This window comes from Manis javanica, chromosome 9, assembly GCF_040802235.1.
Source record: "Manis javanica isolate MJ-LG chromosome 9, MJ_LKY, whole genome shotgun sequence".
NCBI lineage: Eukaryota > Metazoa > Chordata > Mammalia > Pholidota > Manidae > Manis > Manis javanica.
The window spans coordinates 112,538,257-112,558,570 of NC_133164.1; the positions used below are offsets into that span (position 1 = coordinate 112,538,257).

Genomic DNA, 20,314 nt, shown 5'->3' on the forward strand with positions numbered 1-20,314 from the left:
AGTTATAGAAAAATGATTTTTAAAATAACACATTTCAAAGACACCTGACATAGTAGAAATAGGTCTCACAGTGTTTATATGCAGCGTGTAACTGAAATAACAGACTTACAGTTGGTGGACCTTCAGCAGGTCATTTGACATTTCTGGAAATGATATTCCTTGCCTGCATAATAAAAAATAAGCCAAATTAGCTCCACGACCTCAGTCATCTTCTCAAATAATCTTTTAATTTCTGTAACAGTCTGCTTGCATCTCACTTACAGCATCTATCAGACCCTACTTGTGTTTTAGTCATCTGGGTTTTTCGTTCTTTACCCACTCTCTCCCTCTCCCAACTCCAGGCCCTTGAAGACCAGGATCAAGTATCATTCATTGGTACATTCTCTGCTACACCTGGTCAAGTGTCTTGAAGGCTCAGGTGCTCTAAATTGAGTGGGATACTGAATTGAGTGGGAGTGTGTTCAGGAGTCAGCACTGCCCCCGACACCAACTGTTACGGGTTGAGTTGTGTCCCCTGCCTCCACCAAATATATACGTTGAAGTCCTAACTACCCACCCACCCTGCCCATACCTGTGAACATGGCCTTATTTGGAAACAGGGTTACTGCAGATGTAATTAACTAAGGTGAATAGGGTGGGTCCTAATCCAATATTGAAATCCTTATAAAAGGAGGAAATTTGGATACAGACATAAACACAGAGAACACCATGTAAAGATGACGGCAGAGATCAGGGCAATGTTTCCACAGATCAAGCAACACCAAAGATGGCCAGCAAATAGCCAGAAGCGAGGGGAGAGGATTGGAACAGATTCTCCCTCACAGCCCTCAGGGGGAGCCGACTCGGCCAACACCTTGACCTTGGACTTACAACCTCCAGAACTGTGAGGCAATCAACGTCTGTCGTTTAAGCCTCCAGTCCGCGATCCTTTGCTACGGCAGCTCTGGCAGATGGGCACTCCCACTACGGTGCCAACAGCCGCCTCACTGGCAGTGACCAGAACGAGTCCCTGGGGCCTCCCTAGGCGCTCACCACGGGCGCTGCCAGAAGCCCAAGTTCGCGTGGCCATCATCCCCAACATCCTCATCTCCATACGGTCTGTGCTCTGACCTCCCTCCACCCCCTGCCTTTCCGTCCTTCTCCTGCTGGGCCTGGGAGGCCTGCAGTGTGCTTTGCCTGTTCTCAGAACGCTCCTTCCACCTCCTCGCCTTAATGGAAACCTGTGCCCCTCTAGAGGGAAGCTGCTCTCCAGAGCCCCCAGCCGCCTTAGGTGGAAGTGGACTTGTCATTCATGCATCTCAGACCCCAAGGCCAGGAGCTTGGGCTGCTCACGACTACTTCTTCCTCTTACCCTTGCAAACTCTCCTGCTTCTTTAGGCTTCGCACTACACCCACTGGCCTCCAGAGCAGTGTGGTTAAGACTTAGGCACTGAGGCCACACTGCGTGGGTGTGAGAACCCACTTGGACTCTTACTGGGAATGTCACTGCACAGGTTAATCAGCCTTCGCGAGCCTCATTTTCCTCACCTATAATCGGGTAGTGATAATATACATAAAGCTCTTAGAACAATGCATGGCACATGGTGAGCACTGAATACATATTAGCTCCTATTGTATCCGTTTTCCGGCTTGCCTTATCATTTAATCTCCACCTTAATGACTGTCTTCCTTCTTGGTCCCGTCCACATTCGTGTGGGTGACCCATCCCCGCTCTGGGTTTTAGTTCCCTGACCTCCTAAACTCCAATGCCGGCTCCTTCACCTCATCTGAGCCGCTGACGCCTCTGATCACATTCCAGCCTCACCAACTCCAAAATCTAAACCACCTCCAACTTCTGAAATTTAAAAGACTCCATTCTCTGATCACAGCCTCACATCTGTTCTGCTTACTTGTGCAAGTGCTTTCTCTGTATAAAAATTCTACCACCCCCCAGGGCTTCCAGTCCACAGAGGCCATGCTCAGTATTCACCAGTCTCTTCCTGTCTTCATTTGCCTGTAGCATTCCTTATCTCCATGCCAGTTCTCAACCAGGTAAATAATGCTTGAGAAAATCATAACCACTTGAACTGGTACAGTAGGTTTAACATTTTTAAACACTTTCCTGCCTTCTAACGGTTATCCACATTAACAGTAAGTCCACTGCTTTTAAATACACTAAGAGGCACGAGGACCCTGTGGACTTCCTGTAACTGGCTGTGGGAACAGCTGTGTGTGACTGCTGGTTCCCAGTCCAACCCTTGACATAGTCCTTAGTCCTAATAATGGAAGTCCCTCCAAGCCTAACCTCTGCTTCCATGTTCTTTCCTGAGACTCCCCCAGAACACTTTTTATATCTTCACTGCCAGATGTGGGATCTATCTGGGGGGAAACTTTGTGACAAAAATGTTCATTTCATTCTACAAAAGCAAAGAAAAGTTTTTATTTGAAAAAAGGAGAGTATGTACTTTTCCAATACTTTCAGAAACTCATCCCCTCTGAGCCTGCACCAGCCTCGCAGTGCAGGCTGGTTCCCCTCTCCCCAGGCACAGAATCTCCCCCCGTGTGTGTGCTGTGTGCATGTGGAAGGGGTCATCACTGGCCCCAGGAGCAGGCACCTCAAGGGTGTCTGATACACTTCTACCTTGACAACCATTTTCTTAGACTAGAGTACTCTCCCTGTCACTGGTGCTGCTAAAATTGCCCTTTCTTTTCCAGAAAGAGTAAGTATTGGTTCATTTACAAAAGTTACAGTACACATTAGAAGCCACAAAATCACTTTTAAAACTCACCCATTCTAGGTATCTTCTAAAAATCTGCAATGTAATTTACTAAAGATTTTAAACAATTTTTTAAAACCTCTCAGGGTACCTTCATCTAAGCTGTCTTTCTTCTGAAGACCATCTTTTATCTGCCCGGAGGGTTTAAACCATTCATTCTCTTGTACTTTTTCAAACTCAATCTCATCCAGTCCAGTGATATTTCCAGAACCAACAGGGACTTTGCGAGCTGACCTCCTTTCTGTTTGCCAGCCCTCCCACAGGCTGTACATGTTGCCTCCAACTGACCTGGCTTTAATTCTAGGGTTTGTGATCAGCCCTGTGTGACTATTTGCTGCAGGTGAATTTTTACCAAACCTGGCAGATGCCTCCACATGAAACAAGTAGGAGCCTCACTCCACAAACACAGATGTGCAAGACACCGACTTTACTTTCCATTATCCCACTTCTGTTCTGAGTCCCCATCCCGTGGCGTGTAGGAAGTTCACCCCCAGCAACCAGCAACTCCACCTTCCCTGGGGCTGGCCTTTCTGGGGAGAAGTGCACAGCCTTCAGAGTAACAAGACACTGCCAAGGACGGTTGTCATTTGTCTACCAAAGTCTCTGTAATACATTCCTTACGGCCATTTGCCTGATCTCTTCAAACCTGACTGCTGTCACCACCATGTGAGTCCTGGGGACCCAGGAACTGTCGCGGCTTTGGTGCCACACGCAGGGGCAGCAGGGTGTCCGTGACACCACTCGCACAGCTCCAACAAACCACCGGCTCCTGGTCGGAAGGGGGGTGCTGCGACCATGGGCATCAAACCAGGATGTAAGGGACAGATCGCGCTGGGGTCAGCATCTTGGTGGTTGGTCACACCCCTAAGACTTTGTGGGACCTACCTACACCTCTGCCCTCCTTCCTTCCCCCCATCCAAACTCTCCACATTCCAAGAAACATTTTTCTCTTCTAAGACAATCGTTTCTTCTGTCACATGCAGTTTCTTCCAGGCGTTTTGTCCGGAGTCCTGGCTCCCTGCCCTCCTGAGGCAGCAAGCACCTGACTGCCCGCCCTAGACCCCAAGCCCTGCAGAGCTCCTTGAGCACCCGACCTCCTCAGCCTGGACACGCTCCCATGGCTGCCCCTTCCCAGCATTCCTGCCTCAGTTTAAATGAACCTTCCCTGGTCACCTGCACAGCCACCCATGCCCCTCCGTTGACTTTTGTTTCCTTCAGAGCCCTATCACAGCTCATTAATTTTTGTTTCTATTTGGTTGACCTGTTTGTTGTTTGTATCCCCTCTGAGGATGTAAGTTCCAGGACCTCAGAGACTGTATTTATCTTGTAGTTAATTAAGAGCATGGACTTTGGAGTCAGCCTTCCTAGGTTCTAATCTCAGCTCTGTGCTTACTAGCTGGGTGATCTTGGGCAAGTTATTCAACCTCTGTGACTCAGTTTCCTCATCTGTCAAATGAGAGGAACATACCTCATAAAGCTGTTATAACAAATGAGTCAATACCTGGCACACAGTAAGTGCTATTAAGGGTTTATGAGACAAAGTACCTAGCACTTGGTATAATGCCTAATCCATCTGGGATGCTCAAAACATATTTACTGACCACAGACATTAATAAAAGAATGGATGAATGAATATATACATACCTAAACATACACACATACATAAGTCCAAACATAAGTGCAGTCTTATATCTGGAGCTCACCTGCTCTGCTAGCTGAACCATAGTGCAACAAGATCAGGGTCATTTGCTTGAATCCTAAAAAGGGCAGCATAGTTTACTGTGCCATAGCAACTAATTACATCTGTAAGCCTCTGTACGTAGCTCGCTAGCAACTGAATAGTGCTGCTTTCTGTTGGAATGAATAAGAAGGTCTGAATGGGTCAATGTTTATTAACATTAGTATACAAATCATACACGGAACATGTCTCTTTCACTGTAGTTTCATAGTCGCGTCTGCTTCATGAATAATACCTTTCTCTATCACTCTATGAAAACTGTGTAATTTTGCCAGCAATAATCTTTGGACCCAAAAAGAGCAATAGCAATTTAATTCTGGCCTCCTTATTTACATATTTACCTACATACCTGGTTATGTAATCAAAATTTTAGTTAAGTATGTGGCTCATGGGATAGTCCATGAAAGTATCTGAAAACCTTTGTACTGACCTGCATATTGACAGTTTTTCAGTGTCAAAAAGGGGGGGGGGGAGAAAGGAAAAGTATGTCAGAAGATGTAAAAATCATCCTTAAAAACGAGTCATTACTATGAATTTCAGATTACCTACCACATCTACAAAGCACAAGTTTTGTTTTGCTTTGCAGACTTGAAGTCTCCTGCAAATGTACTCTCCTCTGTTTTGCTTTCCCTCTGCCCACACCAGGTCATTATAAAGGAATCATGGCACAGAGAATTGGCCTAGCACTGCCCTGTCAGAAAGGTTATTCTGATACTAGGAAACAGAAATGAGTTAGAAGACTGTGCTTACCATGGGAAGATGCACCCGCCTAAGTCTGTCCTGGGTGGCCAGCATTCGCCATCCAAGAAAGACAGGATGGCCCCCTGGACTCCCCGATGAGGAGAATGATTATTTTCCCCAGACCCCATCCATTATCAGCTCTTGTGGAAAGCAGAGCTCTTATGGGTGTGTGCAAGTCCTTTAATCTGTTTGTTTATACACTACACTTGAAATTTAGTCAAGCACACAGGGAATATAAGGCTATCAAACTGTTATCCATACAACTAATGGAATAAAGACATCAGATAGATGCCATTTCGCCGTGACCAACCTGTCAGGTCCTGACTCTTCCCTCATTCAGTATTCACTCCATATTCAGGTTAGGTCCTCAGCTGGGTTCACAGAGCATTGACAACATTCACAATGTGCCCTACTGAGTAGAACATCTGAGAAGTTTTCTGTGTGTGCCTTACAGCACAATGTTCTATATTCCATGGTGTACCCAAGTAGCCTAAGTTCTAACACTCACCTCTCTTTCCTGCTTTCCTTAGGTTCTCATGTCGCAATTTAAAAATCTCTATGGTTAAAAGGTTATATATAAAAATGCTATCTCCCTGTTACACCTGATTTTGTGCCAATACCATGATTCATTTTATATACGCAGTTCAATGTAGCATTTCCGCTCCAGTCTAAAATCTCACCGTGTTTTGTTCGGCTCACTGGATCAAAAATATATTGCCATATCATTTTCTCCACTAGGAAACATGCTTACTATCATTATATTTTTTTCATGGAAATCAGGCTTTATTTGTTACACTCTGCTCCTCATCTCCTCCACCAGTGCCTTTCTCTATCCCTGCCTAAAATTGTTCATCATTCCAGTAAATGGGTATTATGGAATGGAAAAAAATTTGGTTTTACTCTCAGGAATCAATTTATGATCATCTTAAATAAGCCTCTTTTTAATTGATGAGTCTATTGCAAATTGCATACTTCAGTTTACTCTGTAAGGAATACAATTAAACTAAGGCAAAGCTGGTTATGACTCATGTATAATGAAATGAAAACAGTATCATCATTAAACACCAAATAAAGCCATTGATTCCATGTATTATTCTGTCAGTTTTAATTGAATCACATTTTCCCCTTTTCAGTTCTTAATTATGCAGTTCATGCTGAATCCTTATTTTTATGCACAGAATGGGATAATGTTCTTTTCCTCCTTACCTTAGTGTCTAAAAATATAAGCCTATTGAGAACGGAAAAGTCTTTGTTGGTCTTAATTAAAGCAAAACACCTGCTTTTATCCTGGAAGCTGAATGTGTTGCTGTACTGTGAGACTGTCACCAAGTGAGGGGACAATGGGGCTGCTTCCTGTTCCACGTCCCTCTCCCTGACCTGTGCTCTCAGCCTTTTTCCAAATTCTAGCAGAAGAGGGCACCTGTGACACCCACCACCCAGCAAAGGAGATGGAGGGACCTCTCCAGCCGCCTAGTGAGCATTAACTCTGTCTAGACTGTCAGTTCTGGACAGTACAAAGTGAAAGAGATACTGTTTAACATGGGAGTAGACATGGTGAGATAATAATCTGAAAGTTCTTTCTTTTTCTGTTAAATCCTGTGGAAGATTTAAAGCTAAAAGCCAGACTCTCTCCTCTGATGTGTGACACACAACTGAGAACATGTACAAGCAAAAATGAACAGAGGCAAATGAAACAGTGTAGAAATCTAGATTTAAAGGAAGTCCTGCTATTACAATGTAATTCCTTTAATTCCAAGAGGCAGAGGGAACACAACTCTATTCTTTTATCTTCCCATAAGGGTGTTGGCTATTTCTAAAGGGCTTCTGCCAGATTCAAGTACACACATCACTCTAATATCAACAAAATTTTACTTCAGTTCACAAATAGGGGCCAGATATTCCTGTCTAGAGGTAACAAGCATAGCGTATACTGAGCAAGTTATTTACCTTGGAGCATGCGATAAAGGCAAAATCATATATTTTCAGCTGGGATAGTGTCCCAATAGAAATGACCTGGGTGAATAAACAAACGTCAGAATTGAGAATCAAGGGATGACCTTGGGTCAGTCTTTAATGTCCCAGTGACATTCAACACGGAAGACTGAATAATGAAGTGAATAAATAATAAACTGAATAAATAAAGGCTGAGCAGTTATTATACCAGTTTGGAACCCCACATGACTTCCAAACTGAGTCATGGAAAAAGGAAGTAGGTACCGTTTGGATATACCCTGAGAGTCGAGGGCTGGCCTTCTTGATTGAGGACATCTGATCACTCTGAGGGGCTGGCTCTCCCTAGAACGTCTCCTCGCTCCGCCATATCCCGCTCCGTCACCCATGCAGCTGGGCCTCCAGTGACTGTGCTAACAGGCAAAGCCGTCTTGGCATGAGAAGAGGCACTGATCATTCTACTCACGTGACCCCTGTTGAAGCTCATCTACCAATATTTCCCTGCATGAGTTGCTGCAAAGCTTTTAATAAACTTATTTCAACTCCATTTCCTTTTTATTCCCAACCTACCCTTTAATGGAAAAGAAGAGAGAAAGGAAAATGCCCTACAAGTGAGAAGGGGGATATAGGATGGGATGAGGGAACTCATATTTATTGAGTTTGTTTCATGATAATGGAACTGTTTGATTTTTTTTTACATCAGTGGCCAGTTTTGTTTGGTTTTCTTCATCAGTGATATATTTTTTTACTACCAGTTTATCTGGAGGATTAACAGGGAACCAAGGTAATATCCCTTAGATACCAGACAACCAAGGGTTAAAAAGTAAATGCGGAACATGCATCTATATATTTTATAATATTCCTGACTCAGATTCTACAGTAATAGGTAGCTGGTAAGTCTATAAATAAAGGTGACTGTTTTTTTTTAATTTGGATTTTTTTTTTTTTGAGAGGGCATCTCTCATATTTATTGATCAAATGGTTGTTAACAACAATATTAATTCTTTATAGGGGAGTCAATTCTCAATGCACAATCATTAATCCACCCCCAGCCTAATTCTCGTCAGTCTCCAATCTTCTGAAGCATAACGAACAAGTTCTTACATGAACAAATTCTTACATAGTGAATAAGTTACATGGTGAACAGTACAAGGGCAGTCATCACAAAAACTTTCGGTTTTGATCACTCATTATGAACTATAAACAATCAGGTCAAATATGAATATTCGTTTGATTTTTATACTTGATTTATATGTGAATCCCACATTTCTCCCTTTATTATTATTATTTTTATTTTTAATAAAATGCTGAAGTGGTAGGTAGATGCAAGATAAAGGTAGAAAACATAGTTTAGTGTTGTAGGAGAGCAATTGTAGATGATCAGGTGTATGCCTGTAGACTATGTGTTAATCCAAGCAAGACAAGGGCAATAAACCATCCACGGATGCAGAAGATTTCTCTCAAAGCAGGGGGGATGAGGTTCTGAGCCTCACCTCTGTTGATCCCCAAATTCTCACCTGATGGCCCCCCTGCGACTGTGCCTGTCTTAGGTTGTTCCTCCCTTGAGGAATCTTACCCGTCTCTGGCTAACCAGACATCTTCCGGGGCCATACAGGGAAATGTAAAGTTGGTAAGTGAAAGAGAAGCCATATTGTTTGCAAAGGTTAGCTTTTTACTTCTTTGCAGATTTATGCCCTGTGGCTTCTATGCCCAGCATTTGTCTTGAGGTATCTTTACCACTTGGAGGATTTATGATACTCGGTGAATTTGATATGAGGCACGAATTCTTTTTAAGGGTTGTAATTAGGAAGGAAGAAGAAAAGCTATAGAAGTAGCAGACAGAAGAAAACATGGGAAGATTGGTTATTTCTTTGACATATCTTCTTGTAGAGTAACTTAAGCATGTATAGGTTTTAAACTACTAATTAAATTGCGTACACACATTAACATAATAGGAATACAGCTACATAACCAAAGCAGATCTATAATTACCAGCCATCTCCAGTGAAGCCAAGAAAACCAGTTAGGCACCCTAGGCATTTGTGAAAATTTGTCTATGATATAATGGATATTGTCCAACTGTACTTGAACAGTCTGAGAGAAATCAGACAAATTAAAACAACCCATTCCTGGGAACTGTTCACATCCCATATGTTCTTTTAACAATAGACAGTCTGTAGTTGTAAGATTTTGAAGTGCTACAACTTGCACTTCTCCTAATTCTTGGTTGAGTTCCAACAGTATAGATCCAGTCAAATTTGTTGTTTTACTGTATGCATAGGCCAGCTTAGGTATCTATAATGGTGACTTTTTATGTTCATTGTTCCTAATGTTGCAAACTAATCTTTATGCCACAGTAACATCTACTTCAAGTCAATTTCCTGCATATGCCTTTCATGACTATATTGTTTTTATTAATAAATTAAAACAGCATATTTTGGCAATGTATTTTTTTTGTTCCACACAGATTTTCAGAGATCCAAAAAGATTATGAAGGAAATAAAATTGTTGTTTACAGAGATTCTCCTTCAGAAGGGTTTATAAAATTATTCTTTCACTATTCAAAATGGGAAACCATAAAACAAGGAGATTATAACAAATCCTTGGCAGAAATTCACATGAAGACTGCCTGCCAACATTTTAATTAAAGAGAACAGGTTGGCTTATCAAACATAATTGAGAGAGTGTTGACCAAAGGTCGGTGTGTCTAAGGGGCAGCTGATGGAACATGAAGTTTCTAGACACCACCTCTCTCACATTTCCCCTTGACATCCTTTGAAAAGGAACATTCTCCTTCTCCTTGTCTTCCCAGAGCTGCAACAGTCAAATTAAAACACCCAGTTGGATCTGGCAGCCAGGCCCTATGGAAGCATAAAAGCCTCCTGGTGCCAAAGGAACTTCCTGAAGTTAGACACCAAAGGGACTTGGGGATCAAGTAGGATTCCCATGTTGAAGGAGGGTTCATGCCTCACCCTGGCTGGACTTTGGGCCCCAATACATGCTTTGGTAAGACTTGCTGCACTACTTCTGCATGCAGAATGACATAGATTTACCCTGCTGGCACATAGGAATAACTTCCTGAGATTAAAAAATGACATATATTCAAGAAAAAAATGAAAATCAACTGACAAAAATACCTCATAAAATACATCCCTTGATTCTTTAATGCTACCCTGTTTATGAGCCATATTTTCTCATGGCCTAAACTACTCCCCAATTGTAAATTAAGCATTATATGAGTGACTTGCTTGACAGGAGTCTAGTGATCTAAGGTTAACGTTTAACTATTCACAGAAAATAGGATTCCAGGTACTAGGCCTGGGAAGAGTACCATTAGGGTACCATTTAGCGAATTCGGCTACAGTCTTATAATAAAGAAGTGACTTGAGTGCTGGAAGAAGTCTGAGCCAATGAAGAAATTGATGTGAAGAGAATCTCCTGGGCTGGGTTATTTTATGTTTCAATATTGAAACTTGAACATTTTTTTGCATCAGAAAAGTTATTCTTAGTTGTTGGCAGAGTAAATCCATGTTATCCTGCATGCTGGAGCAGTTCAGTTGAATCTAATTAGAACATCTGCAGATTTATGCAGCTTTCTGTATATGAAAGTTCCTACCCCGTGAAATAAATATTTCTCTTCAATCCTTTATTCGTACCCATCTCAGTGTTAATCAGACTAATATGGCATAAATTTTAACAACCACTTTTATGATCCTAGGATGAATGGTGCAATACAAGTCTAAAATATCAAGACCTTATAAATCATGTCAGTGTGCACTGGATTTCAAATGCCTTCCTACTGGCCATCAATTTTGGCTCAGAGAAAGGGAAACAATTATGAACCCAGTCATCCGCCTTTTGTTCCTAGTTTCTCAGAGATTTTGAAGGTGATCCATGCATTCCTGGCATATGAAGGAGGACCGCTTCGGTCTTGTTTCTTGACAAAGAATTCATTGAATCATGTAGGCAGTTGTACCAAAACAAAGGTTAGTTTCTTTTTGCACCTTAGATAAATTACTCAGACGCATGAAGAATATGAGTGTTTGGCAGAGTTAACTTTAAAATACTTTAACCCCTTGGTGGCAAGTCCACCATCTTTCTTGAGGAACCAGGCACCTGGTTGCTATGCTTCACATGAGGACTTTTTTTTTTCATCTTAACCAGCCTTCCATCAGGCTCACTTCAAGCTAATATGTAATTTCCACCTTAGTGTTATAACAACTCAAAATGTTACCAATAGTCTTAAACTTAGTTTGAATTGTCTCATTGAGAAGCAGCCTAGTAAACAAAGAGGCCTCATCACGGAGAAAGACATTCCAGCTTTATCAGTGACCAGGTGTGACCCACTGGTCAGTAATCCAACCACCTTGTGGCTGAAATTCTTCTTGAGTAAAATGGAGATGACAGCATTTACCTTTGTACATGACTAGAAAGATTAGATGAAATAATGTGTGCAACTAGTACGTGCTCAGTAAGCAAGAGCTGAGACACAGAGATGGGGGCCTAAAAAGAGAAGCGCACAAAGACATCCTTTTCTTGGCAACTGAAAAGAAGGTAACATTTTAATTTTAAAAAAGCATTGTCAACTCCCAAAAATTTGCTAGAAACAGACTCCCTCAGCTTCTAGTCAAGCAACACTTGAAAGCAATGATTCTCTCAGTGCTCGTGCCTGGATGAGTGGCTGCAGCGCTTGGAAAATTGTTAGAAATTCAGATCTTGGGCCCCACCTCAGGTCTACCAAACCAGAAACTCTGAAGATAGGAGTTTAACCTGTGTTAAATAAACCCTCCATAACATGCTCAAGTTTGAGCAACACTATTTTAAGCCTTCCTTCAAATGTCAGAATAACGCCTAGGACTTCTTCTATGAGGACGTGAAGATTCCTAGCAGGTTTGCTAAATGATCTGAATCCCTACTTCCTCCCTCCTGGCATTCCTCTCCTGATCTTTATTCAGGACTAATTGACGTTCACACTGGCCAATTAGTCAATGCTACAATTCAAATGTCCCCAGCTGTACCCTGAATTAACAGGAAAGCTTTCCTAAAATATTTGAGTGGTTCTTTTGAAACACTGCAGGCTTTCCCATTTGAAAAACAAGCATTTGGGCCTATTTTAATTCACGTATGAAGGTGTAGTCATGTATTGCACTCATGTATTGCTTCCTCTATATAATTATTTTATAAAATCATTTACTACAAATTGACTAAAACTAGTCTGTTAGAACTTCTACAAGTTGAAAAGGGAATGTAATAACATCTTCATTGTCTTCATCATACATCTTCATTATATAACTACACTAACCTGCGGATCGTGCCCATCTTATTCATTCATTCATATTCCACAAATATTCACCTAGCATGTAGGTCCAGGCCCTCTTAGGTAGGGGGATTGAGCTGCGAACAAGGAAGCTGGGTTGGTGGTGGATGAGAATGTCTTCCTACTGGAGCTTGCCCTCTAGTGGACGGAAACAAAACTTTTTTAAAAGTCAACAAATCAATAAATGCCGTAAGGACAGACTGTGTTAAATGCCTGCAAGATAGAAACAGGATGATATGATACAGAGACCCTGGGCCTAGAAGGAGCAGCTTTGTGAGAGAGGGTGGTCAGAAGGGCCCCTTTGGGGAGGTTTTATCTGAGTTCAGTCCTGAAGAACCGAAGGAACCGCCTACATAGGGGGAGAGAAAGGTGGAGCATGTCGGGCAGAGGCTTGGCATTGTTCACGACATGAGAAGAAACCAGGGAGTCCATGGAGAGGAGCGCTGTGGAAATACAACTAAAAACAAAATCTTCTCCTGATCCAGGAAACCTCTCCACAAATGTAGGTGAGAAAGAACACAGTTCTATTATTAAATAAGCATTAAGCCAGAATGTGATACTCGTTACAGGCCACCAAGAAACAGTTACAAAGACTGAAAGACATCTCACCCTTTTACAGATACAACCATCACATGCATGTTCTCAAGATAAACAATAAGTAGGCAAATAAGAGGACTTGACAGCACCATTTGTCACACAGTTCTTCCTTAGACCTTATATTTACTTAGTAGTTGGGGGTGACCATCTGTGTTAGCTAATTGGCTTAATTCAAAAGAAAAATAAATTTCTCTTTATGAAAAGACAGTTTTGTAACTTGGGGTGAGGCACCCACTGAAGTTAGGTTCCTACCCTCCCACAGAAACTGGGAGACGGGGCTCTTTCTTGACGATGCCATTTAAAAGACCGGCTTCCCAGGTTCTTGAGGAAAAGCTTTCTGGGTCCTAATTATATATATGATGAGAGTCCATTTAGCTTTTTCTAAGATTTATATACATTTTTTTACATAAGCAAAAGCACTGACAAGTTTCCAAAAGTAAATGCCATAGGACTACGGAGTAGGAGGAAGTCTCTTCCCTTATTTTCAACAGGCTGAATTAAGTCTCAGGTTTTTCACTTGTATTCGCCTTACAAGAGTCATGAATTAGAGTCTACAGGACCAGATTGTGTAGGGTCTTAGAAGAGCCCATGTTATGCTCCGGGAAATGGAAACCCACTGAAGGTCTGTGGCATGATCTATCTTTAACAGGACATTTACCCCCCAATATGATGTACTGAGAAGGGCACAACATGACTTTTATGATAATTGACAAAAATGCAAACCACAATCTAATCGCAGAAAAGAATAGACTGAAAATGGGGAACGTTACTGAAGAACTAACCAGTAGTTTTCAAAAATGTCAAGTCATCAAAGGCAAAGACTGAATCATAAATTGCAGGAGACTAAAGAGATATGACAACTGAATGTCATGTGGGATCCCAGATTGGGTCCTGGTCCAGAAACATTAGTGGAAATACTGGTGAAGTGAATAAGGTCTATTAGCTGGGTTAATAGTATTACATCAATGTTAATGTTCTGCTTTTCAGAATTGGTTAGATATTAACATTAGGGGAAGCTGGGTAAAGGATGTATGGGAACTCTCTGCACAGTTTTGCAACTTTTCCATAGGTCTAAAATTATTACAAAATTTAAAATTTTTCAATATATTTTTTAAAAGACCATTTAGGCTACCGAGTGAATAAACTGATAGGGTTGGGGAGAGAAGTGGTGAGACCAGTTAGGAGGCTAATGAGAAAAAGTCCAGGTAAAAGATAACAGTTTGAAGATGGTGGCAGCAAAGATGGAGAGAATCAGGAATCAAAGTGCACTTTGCAGACGGAACCGGCAGTATGCAGAGACCTAGGGAGTGAGAGAACTGAGGGAAGGATGGGGGGTAGTCTGTGCAGTGTGGTACAAGTCATCATGGGGTCAGCCATTTGTTCAGAATGACACAGGGTTTCAGGCAAGACGACCTGTGGTTCCATCCTCTCTGAAATATCAGCTCCTAAACCCAGTTCTCTATGAATGGGGCAGAAGGCTTTGACCAATGTCATAATGATCAATATATAATTCCTCATAGAGGGGGCCCCAGGTACCCCAAACCCCAGCTTAGGCCTGTCTGCAAGGCACAGCCTGTACGTGTAAGACTCATTTCTTACCAATATTTAGTTTTACATTTGTTTTCTTTCCTTCCACCTCCCCCAAATTACCCCTAAACCTTAGATGGCAAACTAGTGAGAAATAAAGAGGTAATCAGAACCCAACGGAACCTTTTAGCCATCCTAAGTTAGCCAACTGTGGAAACTAAACAAAAACTGCCCTTTCTGTTTTTTTATTTAGAGTACTATTGCACCAGGTGGACTTAACTAGTTTTAACTAAACCTCACAGAACTGACCACTGGGGGCAAAAGGTAATACTCATAAGAAAAATGACAAAACTAGATGATACTAGATTTCTAATTCTAGTATCAGCTCTTCATCCACCACATTGCCACTTCAAAGTCAACACAATTGGATTAGGCAATAGCATTCCACTCTGAATTTAAAAAAAAAAAATTACAACCCACCCCTTCCAGGTAGGATGTCTTTTTATAGAGATATAAAATGTTGCTACTGTTCACAAGAAACCTATGCTATGTCTCCACACTACTTTGAACATTTTGAAATGGCTGCTTAGAATTGGTTTTATAGATACACGGCTATAGCCAAACGCAATGCAAGTCTTCCCCAGTTTTCCCTGTGCACAGGTGAGGTCCCCACAGAGCTGCTGAGGCAGCATTCTACCACCACTTTTCTAAAGACTTGAAGACTCTGATTTTTAAAGGGACGGGCAACTGTTTGTGCCTTTGCTGTCCTGACTCTGGGGCAGACTCCTCCAGGGTGTGGCCATGGCAGTCCTGGGGAAGTGACAGCAGGCTCAGGACCCTTTCATGGGAGCCCTTGACCTGGAAGTCACAGTGCCTGGGTTCATGCTCTGGCCCAGACATTTGCTGGCCATGCAGCCTTGGGCAAACTGTGTATCTTCTTGGGCCCCAATTTTTTCATTAGAAAATGGGGGTTGACATAATGCCTCCCTCATAGCCGTGCTAAGGGGATTTCATGAGCCAAGGAATGTGAAGCTGTTAAAATGGAGCTGAGTAAAGGTTGGCTACTATTATCCTGGTCTCCTAGTGGCAGGAAGTTCCTTAGTTAATGATTTCAGAATTGTCCTCCTGCTGAATAAACCATTATGCTCACCTCGTTAAGGCATGAGCTTTACTAAAACATATACATTTCAGAATATGAGCACATTAAACTGAACTGAAAATATGGACAAATAATTGTAAAACTGAATGATTGGGTGAAAAAAGAGTTCAGCCTTACCTTGTAATCAAAGATATGTACAATAAATTTCACCAGATACAATTTTTCACCTAACAAATTGGCAATTTAATAAATATATGAAAACCATATGAAATTTGTTAAGTATAAGTAAAGTAAAGTGAATTAAGCACTTGCATATACTGCTTGTGAGAATGTAAACTGGTATAGCCTTTCTGGAACCTTCACACCATGCATAAAATTTGACCCAACAATTTACAGACGCAAATTTCATCTTTTTTCTTCCTTCCAAATGCACAAACATAAGGCTATAATAATTAAAACAATATAGTATTTGAACAAGATACATAATAGAGAATGAGACTCAAACAGATACAATTGACATTAAGTTGACATTTGAAATGAGTGGCAAAAGATAGCAGGGAAAATAAATGGTTTGGAGACAATTGGGTGTTCTCTGGAAAAGACAGAAAGTTAGATTACCTCATGCTATCAAGCCAAAACAAATTTCAAATGGATTAATGTCTAAACATAAAAGCCCCAGAAGAAAACACAGTAAACTATTTTATCACCTTTGAGAGGAGAAGGCCTTTCTTAACAAAAGCATAAAAACTAGAACTCAAAATGAAAAGGACTAACATTTGGACTACAATTAAAAACATCTCTATGGCAAAAAAAAAATACAAGGAAGATGAAAAGATAAATGATGATTGAACATCTGCCAGACATAAACAACGAAGGGTGAAAGGTTTCCATCAATCAATGAAAAGAGGTATAATGTAATAGGAAAATACACAAATGATTCAGAGAAAATGATTCACTAAAATAGAAATACAGCAGACATACTGAAAGTGCTCTATTTTTTAAATTATTAAGGCAATAAAAATTAAGTTATATATGAATTTCTGTCTACATAGATTGGCAAAATTTTGTTATTTAAAATATTGAAGAAATTGTAGAAAAATGGAAATTCACAATGTTTTGGAGGGTGTAAGTGGGTCCAACTTCTTGAACAATAATTTGGCAGTACCTATTAAAAAGCCACATATCCTACTACTCAGACGTCTATTTCTCTTCCCAGAAGCTGTATTTATGTAAATACTCAACATGTGCCCAAAGATATATGTCCAAGATGATTATGGTGGCTTTGTTTGGAACACGAAAACAAATGGACAAACAGGAATAGCCCAACAGTCCATCAGTTGGGGAATATGGGACTACAGTGACTCAGCTAAAGGAGGTACAAACCAAAAATAAAAAAGAAAGAAAGAAACAGAAAAAATAAAAATAACAAGTGTCATAATCAGGCTATTGCTTGAAAACTTATGGTTGTCTATAATGAAATATAGTCATTAAAAATGACACTTCAGAATATTTCTTTAAATAGAAGAAGGTTCACAGTATACTGAGCAGAGGGAAATTACAACACCAGTGTTCAGTCTGACCCACGTTTGCAACACATACCCCACACAGGAAGGACACGTGCCAACATGTGAACACAGATCTCTGGGCAGGGTGAGAGAAGGCATTCCGAGGTTTAGCTTCCTCTTTTTATTTGTATCTTATAATTTCTTCAATACACACAATTGACTTTTGGAAGGAGGGAAATAAAGCCTTAACAGCACCAACCAAATGAAGGGTCAGGAGAATTCCTTAATTAAGGCAAAGTGCTTTATTTTCTCTTTCTCCCCACACCCCTAACTACCTAAAATGAAATGTTCCATGTTTATTTTATAAATCTCAATATGAAAGGTTTTCATGTCATCTCCAAAGCACCCACAATACCATCCACACTCATATCTGCTAATCCCTTATTTGGAGTACTTTGAAATGTGTATGGCGGGATCTGTGAAGTCCACATCTGCTGTCAATCTTAACACCAGGGGCTTTAGAGAGTAGCATGAGTAAAATATGCTGCCCCTGGCCTTGGGAGACAATCATTCTACAGAACCTGTTTATTTTTTTCATGTTTTTAACCAAAGAATGAATACATGTTTCAGTTGCTATATATAAAAATATTCACTTTTCAACATGAAAGCTCAGCTGCAATGGGAAGAGAATATTACACATTGTAAGAAACATTTAAAGTTATAAGCTTGTCTGGCCATGCATAAAAACTCCTAAAAACTGTAACCATCCAAGGGTTGCTCTCTGAATGGGTCTTTTATTCCAGTGAGTTGGCACAGTGAAAGATGCACTCCATTGTTCTGACATCACACCAGGGTGAAAACACACAGTTCTGTTGACATCAATACAATGCACTACAATATATTTTTTATATCCTCTGTAGGTGTTCTGAAAGGACCCCATTGGTGGAAATTTTTTTTTAATTGCAGGAAAATCCCTGCAATGAATAGAGCACAAAAGCATTTCAATTTCCTAGGAAAAAAATGGAGTCTACTTAGAAATGTGACAGTAACATTAAACATACAAATAGAAAAAAGTTTCAAAGGGAACAGACAAAACACTTCTCCTGTGTCACAGTTCATTACGGAAGCTCCATACATCTTAGTAGAATGCAGCATATTTATACTTAAGAAAGTCAGCTTCTCAGGAAACTTGCTGATAATAAACCTCAGCTGATCAATAAAAACTTAATTTTGATGTAGACATGGTTTTATCTCTCCCTCTGCTCTGTGGTTCTCATGCCTCCTGGTCTTAATCAAAATTATCTTTATTTCAACTCTTGAGTCTTCTCATGTATTTCATGGTCCCTCCATCAAATTTAAGAAACAAAAATATAAAATATTATCAGATGTGGGTATGGGTGGTAACATAGATACTGTGGGATGCAATTCAACTAGTGGGAAAATGGACAAGTAAGGAACAGATGTAAAGTTTGGACCCCGGTGGGTCTTGGATACTGAATATTCAAGTGTAAGAGCTCAGAATCTTATTATATCAAGCTTGACTCAGAAAGTAGGGATGCATAAAGGAATCTACTCAGCAAAATCAATTCATCTCAGCCTTTAAAAGCAGTAGCCATCTATGACCATCACATGCAAAACAATAGCTCCAAAAGAATTATGGAAATCTGGGCACTTAATCATCTGATAGCTTAACTATATATTAATTATGGTTTGATACTGATATTAATTGAAAATGGTATAATATAATGTGCTCAAATTGATATGGGCTCCATTGTATGCAAGTGTCAAAATGACTGATTTAGGATTCTATGTATTGTATCTGCTTTCTTACATAAACCTTATCGATACAGTACAATATCCATACAATAGCATTTCCATCCAAAAACGTGTAGAACACCCAAAATAAAAGCACAAGTACGAATGAAACCAGTCATTAACTAATGGAGTCTATTGAAGGCAATTTGAGTTTTAATTTAATTAATATACACAGAGAATATTTTTATAATTTATGGTAAAATATAAATATCATAAATTTTACCATCTTAACCACTTGTATATGTACTGCTCAGAACATTAAGTACATTCACATTGTTGAGCAAACAACACCACCATCCATCTCCAGAACCTTTTCATCTTTCCAAACTCCATACCCATTAAACAATAACTTCCTCTAGTAAAAAATTTTACATAGAGAAAAAATATCAACACATGTGCAAAAAAAAAAATTTAGCAAGTCAAAATCAGAATCAAAAAAAACTGTTGAAATGTGATGTTTCCCAGACTATACAAGTAAAAACCTCTTTTGTGATTTTTTTGCTCTATTTTAGCACTTTTATTAACTGGTTCTCTTATTAACTTAATATGTTTCATCTAGTCAGCTAGCTATTTCTACTTAACCCTCAGTACACCAGGAAAAATTGTCATCATCATTTATCATATGAGTCCAGTGGGCCTTTTAAATTTTTTATATTTTAAGTCATAATTTACAGAAGTTATAATAAAGAGAATGAAAAACATTACTTAAAATTCCATAGAATTTAAACATAGCAAACCTCATTTGATCAAGTAAATTTTGGTGCACAAGTATCAAAAAAGATGAAATCATATTATCACACATTTTTTGGTGAGTCTTGTCACAAAATACTGGTGTACTGAGGTCCTTCCTGATTGAATGACAAACTGAATGAAATGTGCTATTTTCTTTTGTGTCCTTAGAAATATATTGTTCACTTACCAGATTTTGAGTTTGAGAAAATTCATGGTGGAAACTCATAATCCATCTGAAAACTCATCTCACATTTTGCTTATGTGATCAATTTCACTATCATCCCTCAAGACCAGAATCCTGCTATCTCCCTGTTTGCATGTATCTTTTGATTCATATTATAATTTTGAACCAGCTTCCTCTATTTTGTCCCTTTGCCGTTTTGAGAAGAACATGTATAATTCTGAATTCTCAACTGTTTCAATGAAAGCTGAAAGCAGACCACAAAGATTATGTCTTCAGTCTCCTCTTTTACCATTCCTAAAATACATGAAATGGGTGAAAGGGGTCAAAAGGTGCAAACTTTCAGTTATAATACA

At 40.0% G+C, this 20,314-nt stretch overlaps 1 protein-coding gene and 1 long non-coding RNA gene across 2 annotated transcripts in view; one reads left to right on the forward strand and one right to left on the reverse strand.

The window, feature by feature from the left end:
• LOC140843457 (uncharacterized) overlaps positions 1-171 on the reverse strand; it is a 355,326-nt gene extending 355,155 nt beyond the window's left edge. Inside the window, exon 1 of the long non-coding RNA XR_012121254.1 lies at positions 110-171. This is a non-coding gene — a long non-coding RNA (uncharacterized lncRNA). The remainder of the gene's footprint in view (positions 1-109) is intronic.
• The window catches only part of CDH20 (cadherin 20), a 189,524-nt gene that overhangs the window by 55,440 nt on the left and 113,770 nt on the right, over positions 1-20,314 (forward strand). The window lies entirely within an intron of this gene.